Source organism: Puma concolor, chromosome D2 (assembly GCF_028749965.1).
Source record: "Puma concolor isolate L17-30 chromosome D2, mPumCon1.1.hap2, whole genome shotgun sequence".
In the NCBI taxonomy this organism is placed as follows: Eukaryota; Metazoa; Chordata; class Mammalia; order Carnivora; family Felidae; genus Puma; species Puma concolor.
Window position 1 is genome coordinate 82033734 of NC_141677.1, and position 9243 is coordinate 82042976.

General features: G+C 43.3%; 1 pseudogene; it reads right to left on the minus strand.

Moving 5' to 3' along the window:
* Nucleotides 1-771: 771 nt before the first annotated feature.
* On the minus strand, nt 772-867 carry LOC112854899 (U6 spliceosomal RNA; annotated as a pseudogene).
* Between the last annotated feature and the right edge of the window lie 8376 nt (nt 868-9243).

Here is a 9243-nt window from a genome sequence, read left to right on the forward strand (position 1 = left end):
CAATTTCTGTTGAGCGTTCTCATTAATTAGGAGCTATCTGCCAATTACGGACTTCCTTGGGAACACGGCCCTACCGTCGGCATTCTCCAGAACTCCCGTGTGTTGTGAGGTATGAATGTTTGAACTAGTTTGCAGGTATTGAACTATTTGTAAAATGCTTCTGGTTCCCTTGGGCTCAGAGCCTTACGGTGTATAGGCGCAGATCAAGGGGTCTGAGAAGTCTTGTCCTGAAGACACCTACATAGTTTTTAAAACTTCGATAGATAGTAAATATTAAATATTGCCAGGCACTGTGCTGGATGTTATTCAAGGTGAGGAAAGGAACCTCACCTTCAGAGCAATTAGCACCCAGGGTAAAACGTCCTATGGTACATAGGGAGTTATTGATATTTTTTTCTTCTTTGACAAACTGACAGGTAATTGACAAATAAAAGTTTATATCTTTATTTTTTTTAACGTTTATTTTTTTTTGAGACAGAGAGAGACAGAGCATGAACGGGGGAGGGGCAGAAAGAGAGGGAGACACAGAATCTAAAACAGGCTCCAGGCTCCGAGCCATCAGCCCAGAGCCCGACGCGAGGTTCGAACTCACAGACCGCGAGATCGTGACCTGAGTTGAAGTCGGACGCTTAACCGACTGAGCCACCCAGGCGCCCCTAAAAGTTTATATCTCTAAAGTGTACGACACGATATGTATACATTTTGAAATGACCACCACAGTCAACTTAATGAACGTCCATCACATAATAACCTTTTTTATTATTATTATTTTTTACTAGGAAACAGTTCGCGAGTTTGCCTATCATCCTTGCGCAGGGGGCGTGCTAATCTCTGTATCATTCCAGACATGTGCTGCCAAAGGGACACTAGTCTTCCACTGTTAGCACAACTCTTAAATCCCCTGACCTACGAAGAAATGTAACAATTTGCCATTAGTGGTAGACATTTAAGTATACACCCTCCAGTGCTGTTTTCCTTTGCCTCGCCTCCACTCCCATAGAGGATATTAAAGACCCTTTCCTAATTTAACTTCAAATTCATGTTTCTTTGTACACATAAGTGTGACCATGTCTAAGGTCCCCTGAACCTTTTTTCTTAAAATCGGTTTGAAGGAGAGGTAGGAAATTTAATATTAATGTTGTATGGTTTTTTTTTTTTAAGTCTTTTAGGGTTACCCTTTATTTCTTAATTGTTTTCCTCTTCCATATTTATTTTTCCACTTAAAGCTAAATAACAAAAGGAAACGAAAGTGGAACTATTAAAAAGAAAATAATTAACAATTAGATATTTACAATACTTAGAATTTTGCTTTATAAAAATATTGTTAAAGCTATTACTCATGTTGAAGTTTGAGCGTTCATTAATGCATGTATTTTGTGCAAAATCAGCAAATTCTGCATTCCCAGTTTGGCTGTTATACACACAAATTAATGAATGTACTTTAATGAGTTTGATTAATATGCAGCAGCTTAAGATCCATTTTGTATTATTAGCCCATGAAATGTTCCTCGTTGAATGCTGCTGAATCAGAATGCTGTATTTGCCTGGGAAGGCTGTCTCTCTCTCTCTCTCTCTCTCTCTCACACACACACACACACACACACACAGACGCTCTTCACAAATAATGTAAAGCTAAGATTTTCATAATTATCATAATTCACTCATTAAGATATTAGCAAACTGTCACAACCACAGAAGAGTCTCTACGCGTGGAATTTTCCATCTCTTGCCTTCACCCAAGATATACACGCTGTGCCTGTGCCAGAGAATGTTAAATGGAAACCCTACTTCTGCATTTTATTAGCAAATTTTGCAAACTACAAACAGCTTGAGTGTTGTATAAATTTATAGTCGTACTTGCACATTTGTGACGGTGGTTTTCGGCATGCAAGTTTTATCTAAGAGTTTTTACTTGGAACTGCACACAGCAATTCCAAAACCTCAAGAACTAAAGGAAAATAAAATTGAAGTGCCTTTACAATTGTGTGATTTGTACATTATTTATTTCAAAACAAGATTAAAAATACTGTACTCCCGGAAACATTCTCTTCTGGTAGAAGCCACTGAGATGGAAAATTTCATCTATTTCAAACTGATTTTTTTGCCTGAATGACTCTCACGTATTTTCCTAAAACCCAGTCATGTCAAACAATTTCTTCCACCTTAATAATACTATGCAAGCAGCCAGGAAGATTCGAGTGTTGAACTGGTAGAAGGCACTTGGCCAAGTAGGTGCCCGACTGTATTTTGATTTCCTACGCTCAGACGTACTTACTCTTTTCTCATCTTCTGATCCCCTGGCTCAGCAGTACTTCTAGATAAGAATTTCTGCATATTTCTGTCCTAGGAACACTTGGCCAAATTTGAGTTAGAGAATGCATTTTAGATCAAAGTCTCAAATATGAATACGGTAGTGAACCCCATTTTCCCAGTTTAGGAGGTAATAGAAGGAGCTCAAAATGGCTGACAAAGGGCACATGTATTTTCATTGTCCTTCCCAAGATGCCATTTGTGCCATCACAATGCCTCTAGTGACAGGAGTGCTCCTCATCTTCTTAAAGATGACTGGTCTACGACAGAGCTACCTGGTTGCGATATAAGGAGTCAGATTTCAATGAAATAATTGATGCTTTTTCTTCAGCCTTTACTCTCTTAAGTAAAATATTTTTTGGGGGGGCGCCTCGGTGGCTCAGTCGGTTGAGCGTCCGATTTCGGCTCAGGTCATGATCTTGCGGTCTGTGAGTTCGAGCCCCGCGTCGGGCTCTGTGCTGATGGCTCGGAGCCTGGAGCCTGCTTCGGGTTCTGTGTCTCCCTCTCTCTCTGCCCCTCCCCTGCTCATGCTCTGTCTCTCTCTCTCTCTCAAAAATAAAAATAAAAACATTAAAAAAGATTTTTTTAATTAAAAAAATAAAAAAATTGTTTTTTGCTTCAACTACTATTGTCATTGACTCACCACCTTCTCTGGTGACATACATAATTTTTAAAAGAACTGATTTTAAAATAGCATGTAAAATTTTCTCATAGAAACCACTGCTAAGCAGGAAAGGTAATGGGAATGTATGCTTTGGATGGGTCCTTGTCATGATCTTGAATTAACAAGATAAAGAATGTGGTATAAGTCTTAATTTATGATCTCAAGAAGTATATGAGAGAGCTACAGAAGTAAATTCAGACTTGGAAATTTAGGATTTTCTTTGTAGGAAAAAGATGACAATGTTAGCAATGGCTGGTCAGTCTTCTCAAATGGCTGTCAGCTATTTTGATTCTACTCAACAAATCAAAGAAGCCATCGTTTTTCTAAACAGCAGGGGTGAAAAAAAAGCCAACATTCTGAACTAGGTTCTTGATCCACTCACACTCATGAAGAATCTTCTGGGTGAAGGAGTATGATGCTTCCCATGACAGCCCTGGACCATCTACAGAGAAAGAGGGACGTGGCCAGTTAAGCCTTCCCCGAATGACCACGTAACTCATTTTCTGATAACAGAAAATTGAAAAGGCATAAGTCCCGAGCTTTTTCTTTTATGATGCCCCATTTGCAATAAAGAGGTCATCAGAAAAATGGATTCTTACTTGCTAACCTGACACATGCTGTCCAGGGATTAGAAGGAGATAATTTGTCAATACTGTCAGCCAAATGCAGCTGTGGTCCCATCCATTACCTAAGGTCTATTTTCATTTTTCCCAATTCCAAGATGTTTGTTTAATTAAAATGAAGAATGATCATGCTCCCTAGAAGGTCATTTTGTCTCCTTCCAGCGGTTGAGTGACATACTTTTAACTTTGTAAAGTCACTTGTTTACAATTTAAAGTTTAGTTACTGCACAACGTGCTTACCTGTATATAGTAGCTAATTTGCCGTGACAGAGGAGAAAGAGAACCCAGTACCACTAAGTCCTGTGAAGAAAGCACACTCAACAGCATTCTGTCCCCAGTTTGGGGGAATCGTATATTGTGCGTGTATCAGTAGGGCTCTGTTGTAAATGGTAGGAGGCCTTTTCACTATTTTAGGCAGAAAGGGTGCTTTACAGGGAATTGGGAACCTAAACGTGCATTAGAGGGTTTAGAACAACAGGCTCTCCACTGACCTCCGGGAACCACTCCCAGGACAACTTTGCAGAACCCGGCGTCCAAGGCCACCGAATCGGGAAGCTGCCATAGCAACTGTCACCCCCAGGGTCATGGCAGATCTCTGACTTTAGCTGCTTTCCAGGCTTCAGGAGGCCACCACTGCAGTTGTCGGTTCCAGGAGATTGCCACCTAGGCTGCAGTCTGCTGAGAGAGTGCGGCCCAAGGTCTTTAGGGCCACGTTGAAATCGGCAAGAGGAAAATGGATGTCCCCACACTGCTTCTCCCTCCCCTGAACCGGGCTCCACATACAGGTCTCAGGAGCTTGCATCTGATTGGCCAAACCTACATGGCTCCTTTAAATGCACGGGAGCCTGGGAAATGTACATTTTGTTTTGTTTTAATTTTCTGGACTTCTCAATCCGGGAAAGCATGCTAATAGGAGGTTAGAACAGAGTAGAGCTAGTTTACCAAATCTACTCCAATACCCGTAGATTCACTTTCTGCTCCTGGTGACCAGGCATAAATTCCTTCACCGGTCCCTATTTTTAACAAACTGGTGTTATTCCTCCTTTTATCTTTTTGGGGATTTTATACTAGTTTTCTTAAAGCCTTTTCAGATTGTTCTATGACTTCCATCTCACCGGGAGTAAATAAGTCCTGATGTGGTAGGCAGAATAATGTCCTCCTGCAAAGATGTTTATGTCCTAACTGCTTGGGACCTGTGAACATGTTACATTACGTGGAGAATTAAGGTTTTTCTTTAAAAACGATTTTTTATTTATTTATTTTATTTTTTTTAATTTTTTTTTTTCAACGTTTATTTATTTTTGGGACAGAGAGAGACAGAGCATGAAGGGGGGAGGGGCAGAGAGAGAGGGAGTCACAGAATCGGAAGCAGGCTCCAGGCTCTGAGCCGTCAGCCCAGAGCCTGACGCGGGGCTTGAACTCACGGACCGTGAGATCGTGACCTGGCTGAAGTCGGATGCTTAACCGACTGCGCCACCCGGGCGCCCCTAAAAACGATTTTTTAAATTTATCATTCTTGAGAGAGAGAGAAAGCACGTGAGCGGGGAAGGGGCAGAGAGGGGAGGGGAGAGAGGATCTGTGTGGACAGCAGAGAGCCTGATGCGGGGCTGGAACGCATGAACCGTGAGATCATGACGTGGGATGAAGCTGGACACTTAACTGACAGCCACCCAGGTGCCCCAAGAGTTAAGGTCGTTAATCGGCTGCCTTTAAAACAGATTATCCTGGATTATCCAGGTGGGCCTGGTGTAATAACAAGGGTCCTTAAATGTGGAAGAGAGAGAGAGAAGAAGAGTGCAGAGTTTTGCAGCGTGAGAAAGACTCAACGCTCTGTTGCTGACTTTAAAGATGGAGAGGAGCCATGAGCCAAGGAATCCAAGGAATGCAGGCAGCTTCTAGAAGATGGCAGGGACGAGGTAGTGGAATCCCCCCCGGAAAGCAATCAACCCTAATAGCACCTAGATTTTAGCCCACTGAGAGCCAGTTCAGATTTCTGAACTACAAAACTGGAACAATAAATTGGCGGGTTTTTTTAAGTTTATTTTTATTTATTTTTGAGAGAGAGAAAGAGAGAGAGAGAGTGAGCACAGGTGGGGGAGGGGCAGAGAGAGGGAGAGAGGATTCCAAACAGGTTCCACGCTATTGGGCGCAGAGGCTGACTCGGGACTTGATCTCATGAACAGTGAAATCATGACTTAAGCCAAAATCGAGTCAGACGCCTAATTGACCGAGCCATCCAGGCGCCCCAAACTGCTGTTGTTTTAAGCCATTACGTTCTGGGCAATTTGTTACAGCAGCAATCAGAAACCCATACATCTGATGGCTGAGTTCGCTGGCTGCGTTTCTGCCCACTACTTCGTCCGCATGAGCTTTGACATTAAAAAAAATTTTTTTTAATGTTTATTTGTCTTTGAGAGAGAGAGACAGAGTGTGAGTGGGGGAGGGGCAGAGTGAGGGGGAGACACAGAATCTGAAACGGGCTCCAGGCCCTGAGCTGTCAGCACAGAGCCCGACGCGGGGCTCGAACTCATGAACCATGCGCGAGATCGTGACCTGAGCCGACGTCGGACGCCCGGCCGACTGAGCCACCCAGGTGCCCTGAGCTTTGACATGTCAGTTTTTGGGTTCATCTTGAGTGGGGTTTTCCCCTGCTCTCTGTACTTTTCTCACTTTGTCAACCTGTTTGTGGACACACAGAAGCTCCCTGAGACCCTAGGTTATAACCTGGTAATTCCGAGCCCTGACCCACAGTGATACCGGTGCTGCCCCAGGGTTAGCCGGGGGACCGGTGGGCAGCATGGTCCAAGTGCTGCCACGTCAGGGAACAGCAACTGGAGATTCTTCTGGCTCCGTTTACACGGTAGAAAGCATGACCCAACCGTTGGTCGTACGTAGGAAGCAAAGCTGTGGTTCCCAGCTGTACATAGGATCTGCCTGTCCAGGCTGCCCCGCAAGGGTCAAATCTTCACCCCCCTACCTGATTTAGTGTTAAAGCTCTGTAGGCCTCTGGCTCATGACACACTTTGCTTTGTGGTTCTATTTTTGGTCCATCATTAGCTCATTTTTTTTTTTTTTAGCATAGCCATACTTTTCAATGTATATGTAATATATAACATAATTTATAAAATACACACAAAATACTGGCTGCATATTTAGTCCTTGCTGTTGTTCTGAGCAGAGGGCAGAAAGGCCAGGCACCACCTTGACCACAAGACGGCCGCGCGGGGGGTGCGTGATTAACATTTCACGGAACACCGTGCACCAGGTTTTCACCATGTTTCAGTTGAAGAGAAAACAGAGTGAGTGGTTAGGTATTTCTGTTGCCATCAGTGATTGGCTTTCTGCATTCCCAAGGATGCACAAATTCCTTCCGCAAATAATACCCTTTTGGCAAAGGCTTGGCTGGTTGGAAATTGTGAGAGTTTCATTGTATTGCACTTTAAAGTGGTCGTTCCAGAAATTCATCTTAAAACTTGCTATTTCAGGAAGCCTGGCTCAGCTTCTCCACTTTCTCTGGAGTCCATCAATTCCATAAATTGGCTAGGCATTGCTCGAGGATGATTGTTAGGGTCAGGACGGGGAGGAACAGAACACCAGGTGTCACATTACAAAAGGTGGCATGAATCCCTTGTTTAGTCATGTACTTTAAGAGTGTGGAAAATAGCTGTTCCCGGTTAACACCAGAAGTGCTCATTAAACTGATTTTCTGTTGGGAATGATTCCCCCCAAAATGTCTCAGGCTATCAAGTAGCTAAAATTCTATCAGGATTATGATACCCACTGAGTTACAAGTTATAAGAAATGATACTTGAAATAAAGGCTTTGCAGGCAAATTAAAATAGCAATAATTTCAGTTAATGTAATGATATCTTTTTTTTTTAAATCCCTTAATATCATTCAGCCAAAATTACATATTTGGGAAAAAAATGAGCTACTAAAGAAGATTTCCTAATTGTATGTAATATGCCCGAAGGCATATTGCGGATGTAATTCAGATGCCTGGACACAGAGGAAGATGGGCTCTGGTGATGATATTGTGCAACAGAACTACATTTCAGTCCCCCACAGTCATCATGTAAAATGATTTCCCGGAGAAAGGAAGCCGGGAGTGTGTTACAGCTTCCACAGTAAGCACTGTAATCCTGGCTGCACTCTGGAGATCATATTTTCACATGTGCAGGCCTCTCTGCGAGCTCCCGATCCTTGCAGATCACATTTTGACATCTAGCATCCCAGTATTTTGCAAGTGATGGCACTTATTTTCCCGAAACTCAATGGAGTCTCTTGCTCTCTTTGTTTTGTTTATGCCAACGTGGTATTCTCTCCGCCAATTCATTCTGGCTCGCCCTCGTCTCCTCTGCAGGCTAACAAAGCCCCGAGCTGCTTCTTGAGGTGAAAGAAATACTTAAACCAAGCATGAATCCTTTTAACCATTTACAACTAGAAGTAACCATTTTAAGACTTTGTTGTTTTTTTTTTTTAACTTTACATTGTTGTGCTACAAGTTGTTGTCGAGCGATCTGTCAATTAAAGTTTTTATGTTTACTGTAGTTCAAGGGCCACGGTAGCGGGCATCGAATTTCCTGTCGGTGCACATGTGATCTTGACAAGCGACTAAAACTATGTTCTGAGGTGTGATCTAACTCAGGTGAGTAAATTTAGTTCTTGTTTTTGTTTTTTTTAAATGCCCAGGCGGGGTTCACAAACCATACTGGCCAAGGCTCATATAAAAGTAGGTCTCATGGTGGTCCCTCCAGCCCTCCCCTGTCCAAATCCCATGGTTTCTTTTCTTTGTTCTTGCTGGCTCAGGGGTCAGATACCATCATCTCTGACCTGTTGATTTTAGTCTTCCGGAGATAAGGGCTCAAAACCCATCTGGGCCATATTGTTGTGAGCTCGGCTTTCTTACCAGCGTCAGAGCTCATGACGGTGCCTTTTTCTTCAGCAGGTTGGTTCCTTTTCTATCCTCCTATGTTTCTTTTATGCTGGGCTAAATGCATTCCACTGGGGCAGCTGGGACAATGGATTCCTTTATTAGTCTGGTTGGCTTCTGGGATAGCCATAGCTCTAAATAGGCTTCTTGGCTGGTGAGTCTGAGCTCAACAGTTCAGCCTCCCTTCTAGGCCTGCAGTCAATTTACGCCTATCTCCCCAAACCCTCAGAGCCAGCTTCGTGATGGCTTTTCAATTGGATCTCGGCACTAGCAAAGGACAGCTGTGGGCTTTAGCCTGTCATTTGGCCTGAGTTGTCACTGGGTTGGGCTTAATACATCCAAGGGAAAACCCGGAGATGGGAGAGCAGGAAGGAACAAACAGTTGTTTCTCTGGCCCCAGTCAAAATTCTCTTCAACTGTTTCCAAACACTGGGTGAGGCACTCAGTGTTCAGGATCAGCTCAGGCTCAAGTCTTTCCAGAAGACAAAGGAAGATGAGGACCCATCCTCACCTTCAGGGCAGGCTTTGTAAGAAGACCTTCACCTCACTGCAAAGGTTGGGCAAGATGCCTTCAGAACAAGAAAGCCCCCCTGCGTTTGTTTGTTTCCTAGGAGAGCCCACTGAATAATGGGACCATCCTAGCTAAGAGGATATGGTGGGCACTAGCTGGTATGACCAACATCGGATACTGTGTGAAGATCAAGCTTTGGTTT